General features: G+C 44.9%; 1 long non-coding RNA gene across 1 annotated transcript in view; it reads left to right on the forward strand.

Moving 5' to 3' along the window:
* Positions 1–7,735: 7,735 nt before the first annotated feature.
* Positions 7,736–14,655, forward strand: part of LOC121442540 — a 28,263-nt gene continuing 21,343 nt past the window's right edge. The window contains exon 1 of the long non-coding RNA XR_005973571.1: positions 7,736–7,784. This is a non-coding gene — a long non-coding RNA (uncharacterized LOC121442540). The remainder of the gene's footprint in view (positions 7,785–14,655) is intronic.

The following is a 14,655-nucleotide window of genomic DNA, read 5'->3' on the forward strand; positions in this document are numbered from 1 at the left end:
GGTTGCTTGACCCCAGGCAGTTGGGAAGAACTTCATGATGGCATGAATGTGTGGCGGAAGAGACTCTTCAACTCATGTCAGTCAGAAGGCAGAGATGGCAAAAGCTACTAGGGGCCTGGCATAACCTTCAAAACCCCCTAATGACTTAGCTCCTCCAGCAAGAGCTTAGCTCCCAAAGTTTCCAGAATGTTCCAAAGTAACATCACCAACCAGTTGGGGACCAAACATTGAACATATGAGCCTGTGGGAGGCTTTTCAAATTCAAGCCATAATGTGGCAGAAGAGACTTAGCTTTACATAGTCATTGAGAGTTCAAAACCAATAGGTAGCTCTGTCTCTTTAACAGAAGAAATTCTAATTTCATTGACTGAGCATGGGATATGGGCATAGAGCTTTGTTTAAGGCTTCCCTGGTATCTTTAGTGGTCAGTGTGGTGAGAATATTTAGTCTTCCAGCATCACTCTATATGTTAACTTCCAACCAGTAGGGATGAGCAATGGAAGAATGAGATCCAAAGACCATGTAGGAAGTAAGTATCAGCCAACCCTAAAAGTACTTTGAATACATTTGACTATGTTTAATCAGCCACAAGTCAATTCAATGGCCATACTTTACCCCAAGAACGGCTGGGAAATGTAGTCCAGGTGGGTGTCCAGGACTAAAATCAAATGTGTTTGGTGGATATTTAGTTAATATATCGATATAGGACTATTTCTGTCTCTGAAATAGAACTTTAAACATTGATAGCCTTAAACCTTGATAAAGTATCTCATTTTATTATTTATTATTAAATGACAGATAATCTTGTATGTTTATGGGATACAATGTGATGTTTTGATCTACATCTATACTATAAAAAGAGTAGATCAAGCTAATTAACATATGTATCACCTCTCCAACTTAACATCTTTTGTGATGAGAATGTCAAACATCTCTTTTAATAATTTTGAAATTATAACAATGTTTTTATTAGCTGGAGTCACGATGCAACATGACAGACCACCAAAAGCTATTCCTTCAGTTTGACTAAAACTTTGTACCCTTTGATCAACATCTTTTTATTTCCCACATCCTTCTCCTAACCTTCACTAACTGTCTGTCTCCTCCATCCTTCTATAAGGCTGGCTTTCAAAGATTTCATATCCACGTGAAATTGTCTTTTTTTTTTTTAATGAAAAAGGGCATGGAATCTGAGAGAATGAATTCTAAAAGTTTCTGGTTATAGCATGGCCCTCTGCTGAGATTGTCTGACTGATAGATTATTAATGGTGTTATGTTCATTTGCCCTTAGAATGAAACGGGGTATAGCTCTAAAACTGATGGGTATTTGAATGAACATAACAGAGCTGGAGAGAAGAGTTACCTAGTACATATTAGAGACAACACTGCATGGCAGAACAGAACCAAGGACAGAAGAAGGAAAAACAACTGTAACAAGAGCAAGGATGGAAAAGGCCAGGCCTTCGAGTCAGACCCACATACTGCCTTGAGGGGTTTATGGGTTTTTATTGAGGTAAGCAAAACTGTGCACAGGTCCATGACGGGGATGGCAGAATGTCAACTGAATGGATTCACAGATGTGACAGACAGCCTTGCTGTGATGGTTATGAAAGAAAAAGTGTGTATGGGCCAAGGGAAAGAAAGACTACAGAATGGTTCTGTGCCCAAGTTGGTCCACTTTGATGTGTAAACCACCATTAAGTTTCTGAAGAACTCAAATCAGGAAGAAAACTGAAGGCATTCTGAAAGCTTCTTGTAACCAAACCGGTTCTAAACCAAAGTCAGGGCCTGACAAGACAGCTTTGGTTTGGGTTTTGCACCTGAAAGCAGGCTTATTGTAACTTGAAGAGAGCCAGAGCCAGCCAGTGTCTGCATAGCTCTATGAGGACTGACTTTCAAGATGGACCACCCTCAGCTGGGCGAGCATCTTCTTAGTTCAGGTCACTGTAGAAAATGATCTCAGAGTGGAATTCTAAAGAAGAAATATTTTTTTTCTCATGCTTCTAGAGTTTGGATAGCCAAGACCAGTGAGAATTTGGTCAGGTTCTTGGTGAGGGCACTTTTCCTGATTCACAGATGGTTGCTTCTTGCTGTATGTCCTTTGGGAGAGTGGGGGTATGCAGAGAGAGAGAGAGAGAGAGAGAGAGAGAGAGAGAGAGAGAGAGAGAGAGAGACAGAGAGACAGAGAGACAGAGAGACAGAGACAGAGACAAAGAAAAAATGATTCTTATTTCCATTTCTTTTTTTTTTTTTTTTTTTTTTGGTGCTGGGGACTGACCCCAGGGTCTCATTCGCAGTGGGCAAGCACTTTGTGCTAACCATCAAAACTCTACCCTCGAGAGCTCACTGAATGGCGGTCATTTTAGGAGGGGAAGAAGCGTGCACACAGGAATTGAACACTGATGTTCCTCCTTCTACCCAAGTGAAGGTATCAAACAGAAACAAAGCCAAGAAGGGGAGAGGGAACTAACTGGGGTTGTTGAGGCTGAGAGGTGCTTTATGGCCGTATCGCTTTGTCTTTTTACCAGATTGAGAGGAACGGTCAGAAAAACGCATAGGCCACACACACACGGTTTCATAAGATTTCACAAACTCAACAATCTGACCTCACAGCACGTAGACCAAGAACTCGGAGCAGATCCACTCTCTCTTTGCAATGACAAAACACTCACTATAAATAGCATAAAGGCAAAGTGCTTCTTTTGTCCTACAGTTTCAAGAGGTCCTGGCCATGGTTGCATGGCCGCGTATACTGGAGGAGTATAACCGCAGGAGAATGCGGCAGAGGAACGCTTTCCCTCATAGCAGAGAGGGAGAGAGGGACTGGGGACCTGGCGTAAGCTCTAAAGGCATGTCACTGGTGACCTGCTTCTTCTAGCTAGGCCTCACCACCTAAAGTTTCCAGAGCATCTGCAAATTAGCACTACCAGCTGTGAACCAAGCATTCCTAACGGAGGCCTTTGAGGAACACTTCAGACTCAATCGGCGAGCAGTGTGGGCCCAGAAATCGCCTTGCATTCTCTCCCCATCACTGCTTCTGGCCAACAGTAGCCCACGTTCTGCTTTCCAACCGTATATGCTAATTTCCCTGGATTCAGAACATGGCATCGGTGCAGTCAGAGAGTACATACTCTTTCACGTCTGACTGCTCTTGATCAGGGCTGTGAGAGTCATGTGTATCGTTGCACCTAATTGGAGGTTGTTGGTTCCCATTGCTGATACTGTTCCATTGTGTGACGGTGACATGCCTTATTTATCTCTTCTCCTGCAGATAGGCGTTTGAATTGTTTCCAGGGTTTTCTTTTTTCTTTTTTTACTATTATGACTATTTTTGTATGTGCTCTCTTAGCAAACCTGGGCATGCATTTCGGCTGAGCAGAGACATGGGAGTAGCATAGCTAGATCAAGGGGAGTGTGTGTCTTCACTCTCCATAGATAGTCGCAAACAGCTTGTTCAAATATATGTACGCCACGAGACACTTTGGAGAGCCGGTGGTGTTGCCTACTTAGCAAACTCCATATCAGAGTAACAAAACCAAACATGGACTGCCCCAGGACAATCTGTCTCTGCCTTTGTGAGAGGCCTGCAGTTCTGTATCCCTGGCCATTTCCTACAAGGCCTACCTATGGGGGGGGGGGGGAAAGTGGCTCACATCCGGGGATGTGAAGCATTCTTGCAAGAACATGTATTCTAGAAAGTAGACCAGCTTCAGATATCCTGGCAACTAATACCCTTAAACTAGCACGTTTCCCCAGCAGAGAAGGGGTATGGCGACTGCCCTCTGCTTCGGCTCTTCTGTCATGTGTGCATATTCTCCCAAACCTTCCCAAGCCTGCCTTCCACACAGCATTTAGTTGAAATTGAAACTCTTTGGCAGGTCCCTGAACTGCACGGCTAGAAAATGACACGCCGTGCACATCTGCAGCGAGAAACGTGAGGCATTCTAGGGGAGATTTATTGCCGTCTTTCCCTCCTCCTTTCGGAAGGTTTCTGGATGCCATTCCCTGTGTGCCTCCGGCTTATCACTACGGTAAGTATAAAAGCAATTAATTTCCCCCCTTTTGGAAAGCGGAAGTTTTAACCGCACTTGAATACCATTTGCATTTCTGATTTCTATCAAGTTCACACTTCCAGCAAAGAGAGTCCTGCTGATATAATTTGTTTTTTTTTTAATTGCATATTCTCTGGCAGGAAGCAGCTCCTTTTGCCTCCAAAGCAGAAAACATGCACACAGAGAGAAGTGTGGAGCATTTGCCCTATGCTTCATGTCCACTCACCTTCTTGGCACAAGGGAGGCGGGACAGGCGTGGGGACTCAGAGCATGGCTCGCCTACATTTTTTTCATCTCAGCGTCCACTTATGCTGAGCCTGTGCAAAGTGGTTGCCCTACATGGGGAAGGTGAGCAGTTTTCACCAACTGCATCTTTGTCATTGGCTCTTCCGGTCAGAGACATTTTACAAAGGCAGAACAGACCGATTCTTGCTTGCTGTCATTTGCTGGCACGTTTTCTGCTTCTCTGCTTCCAGGTCAATTTTTGTCCTTACAGAATACTTAAGCCAGGAGGCACCTGGCTTAAGGAACTTGTGACCTGGTGACTTCTTTGTGTTATAGGTGAGGAGGCTATGGGCAATTGCATCATGGTACCACATCCTTCACCCTACTTCGTGGTGATGTCACATCACAGGTGGAGTATATTTCCTTGCCTTTAAGGTGAGGTGTGACATGAAACTTCCTTCTACTGTTGGTGGGGCCTCGGGCCTTTCCCCTTTTCCATGGTACCTCTGATATTAATAGAGGACAGTTGTCTTAGACCATTTGTTTTTTTTTTTTTTTTTTAACTATTTATTTATTTATTATGTATCCAATATTCTGTCTGTATGCCTGAAGGCCAGAAGAGGGCGCCAGATGGTTGTGAGCCACCATGTGGTTGCTGGGAATTGAACTCAGGACCTTTGGAAGAGCAGGCAATGCTCTTAACCACTGAGCCATCTCTCCAGCCCCGTCTTAGACCATTTGTGTTGATATAACAGAACACCTGAGGCCGGCTCTTGTAGGAAAATAGGGATCTAGTTCTCTGGTAGCTCTGAAAATTGAGAAGTCCAAGATGGAAACTCTGTGTGTTTCTGTCAGAAGAAAGGAAGGCAAGAGAGGCAGGCTGTCCTCGTATGGCAGAATAGCAGAAAACAGTGCGATCACTCCCATGAGCACTTTGGAGAGCAATAGAGTCACTTCTCACTAAAGCAAGGCCTTGTAAGCTCCACACTCCCCAGAGGGCCCCCAGCTCCTAGTACTGATGCTTAGGAGATGTGGTGTCGAGCATGTGGATTTAGGAAAGGACTGGATATCGAAGCCACAACACCTGCCTGGCCGATTGGTCTAAAAAGGAGTATGAAGAGGCACATGTGGAACAGAATTGTTTCAGCCAAGCCCCTGATCTGAAGCCAAAGGTCTGAAGGAAGCCCGGGCTCTATCAGCCCCATCTCGGCCACCCACCAGATGTGTGGGACCATTTGTTACCGCTGAATATTGTTGATACTTTGAGTACGATTTTTACATGCCACGGCTAACCAATACAGATACAGCAACCCAGAGAGGAGATATGACTTGCCGATTTTCACACACATGGCTTGTTGTGTCGAAAGCAAGATTAGAACCTGTTGCCCCATTCTCAGCCCTGCAGGGGTTATCCCAAGAGTTTCACACACATGTGCAAGATACCATTTGGTTGTAGGTCTTGCCGCTTTTAGGAAACATAGCTTGTAAAAACTAGTTGAGGGAAAACAGATGAAACTTTACATGGCTCCGGGGATTAATAATGTAACGGGGATTGTTCCACTTCTGCTTTGAAGTGAATCTGAACTGGCTGTTCCCCTCCTCTCTTCCTCCTCTCCCACAGCTGGGGAGTTCCCCAGGAGGAAGGCTTTAATGGCTTGGGAGCTGCTCCAAATAGTATCTGCAAGAACCAGAGCTGGAGTAGCCCTGGAGACCAACAATGACTGAAGCTGGGATGTGGCCTTTTCCTAAACAAGCAGGAAGACCAACCCCCAACCCCGCACTCCCATTCATGGCAGCTCAGGCAAGAAGCGCGCAGAAGACGCTGGAGGGTTTAGGTGCCCCGCACCACACTTCTCTGCCTGCTTGTACTTGGGAGTGTCAGACTGTCATACAGTGAATTTAGGGAAGCAAAGAGCCGCGTCCACCTCCCAGCCTGTCTATGATTCTCCACAGCTTGACCCATGTCTCCTTGGCCTACAGAGACAAACTGCTGAACATTAGATAGCTGATAGGATTTCTGCATGGTGCTTTTTTGTTTTGTTTTGTTTTTTGAGACAGGGTTTCTCTGTAGCTTTGGAGCCTGTCCTGGAACTAGCTCTTGTAGACCAGGCTGGTCTCAAACTCACAGAGAACTGTCTGCCTCTGCCTCCCAAGTGCTGGGATTAAAGGTGTGCGCCACCACTGCCCGGCTGCATGGTGTATTCTTATTGATGAGTGCAGGCTATGTCTTCATAACTCTGGAACTTTTAACAGACTACAGGACATTGTCTTTTTGCTTGACTTTGTTTTGTTTTGTAATGGGGTCTCATTTAGCCCAGGCTAGCCTTGAATTCATTGTGTACTTGAGGATAACTCTAAAACCTTGATCCTCCTGCCTTTCCCTCCCAAGTTATAGAATTACAAGTCAGAAGGCTCCACAACACTGTGTTTTAATACAGTTTTGAGATTCGTCTAGAGTAAAAGGAAAGCCAGCTACTTCTGTGTAACTACAAACGTTTAAGGCTTAATCAAGCCAGGTATGGGAGGTGTACACCTTAATCCCAGTACTTGAGAGGCAGAAGCAGGCAGATCTCTGAGTTTGAAGCACCCTAATCTACACAGCAAGTTCCAAGCTAGCTAGGGCTACATTGAGAACTTTCTCAAAAAAAAAAAAAAAACAAAGACTTTTTCAAGGTCTATCTCTGTTCCATATTATAAGTTCAAAAGAGAGGGAGAAATATTCCATTGCTCTTTGTTACAGGACCAGTTCATAACACAATGCCAAACACATACGGACCATCGCTATAGGGGTGGATGAATGAATTTGAGAATAAATAAACACAGCTGGTTGGAGAGGGAGCCCACAGGTGGTATTTTTGCATAACTGGCCACCATGGTTCAGCATATCAGACCTGGGCCTCTGGGTCCTTTGGCATCTGGTGAAGGTCCCCCTGCTCTTCCCCATGGTACCAGGCCATGCTAAACTTGTCTCACCAAGTAGTTACTGCTAAGTTAACATCTCTATCACCCCAGGCTCCCTAGTGACTAGAGGATACAGGGGACACTGGGGACTGTGGCAGCCGGAGCAAGTGATTGTACTCTCCTGCCGAATCCCCACCCCTGAATCGCTGGCAGAAGTTGGTGTGCTGGCAGCATCTGCTGCTGTTTGGAACCAAAACTGCTCATTGTCATTCCTGGTGCCAGCTGGGCAGCCGAGCAAAGTCACCAATGCATAGGAGAGTCCAAACTGTCAGGGGCCACCAACTGCCTGCGACAGGGCAGACAGGCCATGTCTGGTAAGAGCATCATCACATGGCCATTAACCTTGCTCACTGCTAGGACAGGTTGTCTGAGGCCAGTGCAGGGAGGGCAAAAGAAAAATAGCTGTCCCCTCCTCCCATGTTTTTTACTCGCCTTCATCCAAGGCAACAGCCTGAGACAGGCTGAAGCTAGACACAACTGCAGCTACCCAGCCTTGACGGATGCTCCTGCAAAGCGGAGGTGAGGTTGCCTGGAGACTGAGCCAAGGTAAGGGAGGAGAGTCAATTTGGGGTGCATTAAGGAGCTGTAGGCATTTGCTGGGGCTCAGGCATTTGTTCTTTTTGAAAGCCTCTGAAGGACGAAAGGCAAGTAGGCTATTTACTCTTATCTTGTCCCCCATTGCAGGTGGGTTGCCCCTGACCTATATACTTCCTTGCATTAGCCCTCAAGTGGGCAAGCTAAGAGGCACAGGTTCTTGAAGGAAAAGAGACGCAGAGCTCTCCAGAGCTGTCCAGTCAGAAACTTTGAATCAGCGTGTGTCTATAGAATATGAATGTGACCTCAACAAGTTCTGTAAATTTGCTTTACAAATGACCTACAATGAGGTCGCCTGCACTTAACTATAAGATCTTGCCTGTCAACTCAGTCTCTATTTTTCCACTCAGGAAGACACAAAGGTTCTGTCCATGAAACTCTGAGGGATTGTTTGAGGAAGCGAATTACAACAGAGAACCAAATATGCCATGTTTTTATGTTAATATGAAATCCTGGTCCTTGAACTTGTCCAAAAAGCTACCACATTGCTTTCCTGTTGATACGCTCTCAGGGAGGGTGTTCACAGATAGAAGCTGACAAGGCCCCTGAAAAAACTAAAAGTACAGTACAGTTTCAGATGGGAATATGTCGATGAGTCCACCTGCTGCCGATTCCAGATGTTCCTCTGGGAAAATCTGGCTTTGTGGAAAGGAAGATTCTCATGACCTCATTCAAGAATTCTTTCCATATTTGGATGGCCCTACTTAAGCCTCGGTTACTGATCTCCTGTCTTCTCAACCTCTTCCCTCACACATCTCCTAGCTCCTCAGGGTGATGCTAATAAGTGCTCTGCCTCCTCACTTCCTAATTCTGTTAGTTAAAGTAATGCTGGCAGCTGTAACTTACTGACCGTCACAGCCCTGGGCTTCTAATGAATGGTTTCATTCCTATGTGACAAGCAGTCACCATGAAGCCAATTGTTTTGGACCCATCTGCCAGATGTCTTCTATCGGGCACCTTTGTCATCGTCAGCACAAAATTCCTACTGGAGTTCTCTGTGTTCAGTCAACTGGAGAGGAATAAAAATGTGTGTGGATGCACAAACATCAAAACGTGGACAAAGTCTGGTCTACTGTATACCGCCACTACACTAGAACTTAACTGTCATGGCCACACTTAGCTGCAAAAGAAGCTGAGAAGGGCAGGCCACCTTAGTTACCAGGCAAAACAGAAAATTGATGGAGGAAGGTCATTGGCTAATAAAGGAACTGCCTTGGCCCATTTTATTGGTTGAAAGATAGGTAGGAGGAGTAGGCAGAACAGGACGCTGGGAGAAAGAGGAAGTGAGGTCAGACTCACAGCTCTCCTCTCAGGAGCAGATGCCTGAGAGAGACTCCACAGCTCTCGCCATGCCCCGCTCCCGGGATGAAGCTCCAACCCAGGATGGACATAGGCTAGAATCTTCCCGGTAAGCGCACCTTGGGGTGCTACACACAGATGATTAGAAATGGGCTAAATTAATATGTGAGAATTAGCCTAGAAGAGAATGGGCCAAGCAGTGATTAAAAGAATACAGTGTCCATGTAATTATTTCGGGGCATAAGCTAGCCGGGCAGGCGGCTGGGGTGTTGGGGACGCAGCCCCGCCGCAGCCCTTATTACTACAGAAAATGGCCTTGGTGACCAGACAGTAACACCGACATAACCTTTAGGTCTGTATGGTCAGTTATTAGAGTTTGGACCTTCAGTGTCTCCTCAAGGCTCATCTGTTGGTGGCTTGGTCACTAGTCTCTGGTGCTACTGGGTAGTGATGGAACATTTAGGATAGGGTTCCAATGGTAAGAAGTGATGTCGTTGAGGTCTTGTCCTTCAAGGAGATACTGTCACTGCAACCTCCCTCCCTGATACTGCTCACTCTGTCTTGCCACAGTCCCAAAGCAAGGAGACTCAGGGATCATTGTCTGAAATCTCTAAAACTGGGGTGGGGTGTGGTCTAACCTTTTGACACTGTGGTAAGGTGTCATCTACAAATGTGTTGGGCAACATTCATGGCTGTCTTGGGGCACATGTGGCTGTGGATCCACAGATTGGACATGTCTATCTGAAATAGTCTCCCAGAACAAAACTTTCCTCATTTTGAGCTGATTACCTCAAATATCTCTTATCACAATGACCAAAACTTAACACAACAAAGAAGAGCTGGCTCACACGGGAGCACTTCCAGATGGAAAATCAACAAAAAAAAAAATGAGTCAAATAAAAAGGACCGCAAGGAGACCATAGTCAGAAAAGTTAGCAGTTTCTCTCACTGTTACCTGCGCATGTACCCATGCAACCCTCCCATCTACAGGGCTAAAGCACCTAACGCTTTCCCCAAAGCCAGGGGTTGACATGCTTCTGCCCCTTTGCTTCTATGTCTTCTTTTACCCAGTGCTTCTCCCAGTTTCATTTAGCTTCTCCGCCATATGTCTGCCCCAGTGAACCCAGCCTCCTGACAGTCGGGCTCTTGACACATCCCCTCCCTTTAAATCGGGGCTGATTGCACAGCTATGTTTAGTCAACAGATTGCAGTGACAGTGGCAATTGGACAGGCCTAACACAGAAGACCGCCTGACAGCTTCTGCTCATGTGTGCTGGAGCTCCTGAGTCACCATTTAAGGAGTCTGGCTGCCGTGCTAGACAGAACACACAGCATAACCATGTGGGGATGCAGAGACTGCAAGACCACTGGGAGAGAGAAAAGCTCAGCTGAATCCAGTCTCTAGCCAAAGAGCCAGCTGAATTTAGCCACAAGAGGGATTACCAGAAAGGCCAACAGAAGAGTTAGCCAGCTGATCTCAGCCCTGACTGGAGAAGGATTAGCAAATAAAGTGCTGTTTTAAGTCATTACATTTGGGGTGACGTGTTAGGCAGCAGTAGACACATTGTCCTTCAGGTTTCATGCCAGCCTTAAACGTAATCTCTTTGTTCCCCCGCCTACCTCTCTATCATCCTTGTCACTGTTGGAATATAAAATGACCCCATACGATCATGTTTGAACACTGGGTCCCCAACTGACGGTGCTATTTGCGGAGGTTGTGGAACCTTAGAAGCTAGGGCTTAGATGGCAGAAATGGGCCACTAGAAGAAGGCCTGAGGATTATGGCCCAGCCCCGCTTCCAGCTTTGTTCTCTGCTTCCTCCTGTGTCATCACGATGTGAATGTGCCGTAAGCTGCAATCATCACAGACCAACCACTCCGCCATGCTACCCCATGTGCGATGCATACTCTGAAACTGTAAGGCAACATAGCCTCTCCTCCTGAAGCTGCTTCTGGAAGGCATTTTTGTCACAGAAAGTAACTAATACAGTTCTCTTAGCACGGTTAGAAACTTCCCTCTCTGAGGCTCCTCTCAGCTCCCACAGAATACTAAACATCTGTTTTGCCATCTCTCACTCTCGGTCCCATCATTTGCATTCCCACTCCTTTGTCTGCAAGGGCTGAACACTTTTCATAAGCTTGAACCAAGCCTTCGTTTTTGTGTTTTCCATGCTGACTTCATGGCAGTAGGTGCTCCAAAATCCTTCCTGAAGCAATCAGTCATCGTTTCTAATTGGTTCACAAACTGGAACACGGGTTTCATCTAACAGAGAGAGCCCAAGAGAATAAGGTGTGGCTTTCACCTAAAACTTGGTAAATATGATTCAGAGCAGTTCTGTGTGAGAGAATTGGGTTGGGTAATTGGGTTCACTTTTCTCCAATTCTACTTGGAGATATTAACAAGCTAAAAACTGCATTTTGAAGATGTCTTTAGAACAAGGCTTCTGACAATGCGCTGAGGGGTTTGTTTGGAAGAGGAGAGAGGCACCTCTGCCTGAGGCAGTCGACATGGCCAGGTACACAGGCCATTACTGCAGGCAGCAAGTGGACTCCAGTCTAGTTATCAGTCTTCTATGAATCTATGTGATAGGATCAGCAGTGAAAACCAAAGCTCCAATCTCTAGGTTATAACTATATAGAGAACATGTTGCAGGACCTGGGGGATTGAAAAATACCATTGACCTTTGTCTAATGATTGTGAGAGGCCTGGCAATCAAGCACAAGAGAAGGTTCTAAACAGGAAACAGTATGGCTGAAGCATGTGATAGCATCATGTAACAAGGAAAGCCATTCTGAGTCTATCTCTGGGGGTGTCCCGAGAACAGGAACCAGGTACTTGTAATGCAAGGTTTCAACTCAACTTACCATCTGGAGGACCTGGGCAGCATGGATGCAATACTAGAGACAGAGCAGGAAACCTCTATACCTCGACAAAAGTAGTAAAAAAATCCAGGCTACAATTCCTACAGTGGGGCGTGGTGTGCTCCACACTATCCAATCAGCCACATTTTACAATATAGCACTCATAAGGCTTAAGATTGGGCATGTTAGTTTGTCAATGGCGTATTAACCCTGTGGAACAGAAGGTAGAATGGAGTTTAATCTGTTTTAATGACAGGGAAGGGGAGGAAAATGTAGCGGGGAACGGGGAGAGGCTGATTGACTGACCCTTGCCTGCATGGGTTGTTTCTGTGAAAACATTGGAAACACCACAATGGCAGAGTGATTTAGGGCCTTTCACACGTAAGATATCTGAGTTCAAATCTCAACTCTACCATCCATATTATTATCTGAGGACACATTAATTATTAGCATTGAGCCTCAATTTCAAGTTGAGAGATGAAGACACAAATATTATTTCCCTTATAAGGTTACTGTAATGACAAAATACAACATTATCTTTGGAAGCACAAAATGCCTAGCACAAAGTAAATACTTGAAAATGATAGCCACTCACCAGCGGAGGGTAGAAAATAATCAAAAGCCAGTCTAAAGCAATTTGCTTGTATTGTTAGCGTTTGAATTTTTTGAATGATACAAAAGGGATACTTAGATAAAATTAAGTTGTATCCACAATACCATCTAGAAAAGGGCAATATACTTATTTCCAGTGACTGACAACAGTAAAATATTTTAATATTATTTATTAAGGTTGACAATATGCTAGATTGTGTCCGAAGCACTTTATATACACAAAATTATTGCATCTTCTCAGCAACACTACACAGTAGATGCTGCTATTGTCCTCATTTACAGATGAAAAATTCAGAGCTCAGAAAGACTAAACAGCTGGCTCTGGGTTGCACAGCTAGCAGGATGCCAGGTTCTAACTTGAGTCCAGCCACTCTGGCTGAGCAACAATCTACCATCCTCATAAAATGCCTCTCTTCTACACAACATTCCAGGAGGACTGCAAGATCAGAACTTATTTGTAAGCAGGAATTGTTCTGTTATTAAAGAACTTATGAGGGAGACTGGAAAAAGAAATATATTGCTTGTGCAAGTAAATATTTACATACACCAAAATATTTATGTCCATATATGTGAGCACTGCTTTCCGCAGGGGGAGAAGAAAATGCGTAAATATTTACTCACTGGAAATAGCTGACAAGTAGTTAGGAAATAAGAATATTTATACTGTGCATTGCTTTTGTGTTGTCCAATTGTTTCATCTGGAGTCCATGCACTAATTTCCAAGTTGGACAAGCAATACAAGATTCTCGAACTTGTAAATTCGGGGCTGCTTTTGGAGATCCCTAATATGGACATGAAACCAATCGCTAAACAAAGCAAATCCTAATTTTCTTAAACGTCATTGTCTACAAAGGCACATTACTTTTTAAGATGCCTTGATCCTTTCCTGGAAGAATAACTCTTAGGCCAAAAATCGAAGGCTCTGTCTTTCTGTTCCAAGCCGCACACTGTAAGCTCTGGCTGGGATGCATGCTTTGGGGGTACTTCTGGGCCAACAGTTGGAAGTTATTAGGGAGCAGGTCAAATACTGAATTGGCTGGCTAAATGCCCAGATTGGTGGTGACCCCCAGACAGAGCCAAAGACTGGAAAATGTTCAAGTTTTTTTTTTTTTACATGCATAGTGGAATTACAAAAGATATTATAACAAAATGAAACTCCAGTGTGTGTGTGTGTGTGTGTGTGTGTGTGTGTGTGTGTGTGTGTGTGAAAATAGAAATTTATAACAGGAACCCTGACCTAGTGTATTGGCCATTCATGTTGGCACTTTCTCATGTCATTGTGTTTGACCCTAATTTGTTAGGATTTCTTTACAAACTGGATTTGCTGTAGCTGCAAATAACAGAAAATCCCCATGTGTTTTATGCAAATGACAAGAGATTTTTCTTATTTAATCATTTCTGATTTAATAATGAGTGTTAACTTGGAAGTATGCTGGGGTTGGTAAAACAGTGGGTCACACCTGCTGTCCATGTCTCATTTCCTTCCATCTTTCCCTGTGTGTTCTTAGTGTATTTTTTGTCTTGTCCAAGGCAAGATTGTCTCACGGTGGCAAGACTGAAATTTCATCTGCAGACAACACAAAGTCAAACAGAAGATATGAGAGGCTTCAAATCTTTACTCATCACTTCTAATGTCTAAATCTGTCTTGTCATAGCATTGGTCAGAATTAAACCATATGCCCATATCACCAGTAAAGGGAATGGAGCCAGGCAGTTAGCACACAGCAATCATTAGGTGTCCACCTTGTGAGCATGGGAGTGGGACCTACTTCCTCTGAGGATGCATCCTCCCTGAACAAGGGAAAGAAAGCCCATAATTCCAGGAAAGGACGAAGACGAGAAGTAGTTATCGAAGACGCAGGTGACAGGCTATCCTGTATCCCATGAGAAAGAAGCGGAAAGGGAGCTTAGAGAAGTAGCGGTGGTGCCTTTGGTCAATGCGCCAGCTGTGACTCAGACACACTGCCATTTCTGCCCTGCCAGGTCTGCTTTAAGTACCTCCAACTGCTGCAGCTTTCACGCTATTAGAGCAGCTTTCTGCGCGGGCACCA

This window comes from Microtus oregoni, unplaced genomic scaffold, assembly GCF_018167655.1.
Source record: "Microtus oregoni isolate MIOR12 unplaced genomic scaffold, Mior012 000092F_000, whole genome shotgun sequence".
Taxonomy (NCBI): domain Eukaryota; kingdom Metazoa; phylum Chordata; class Mammalia; order Rodentia; family Cricetidae; genus Microtus; species Microtus oregoni.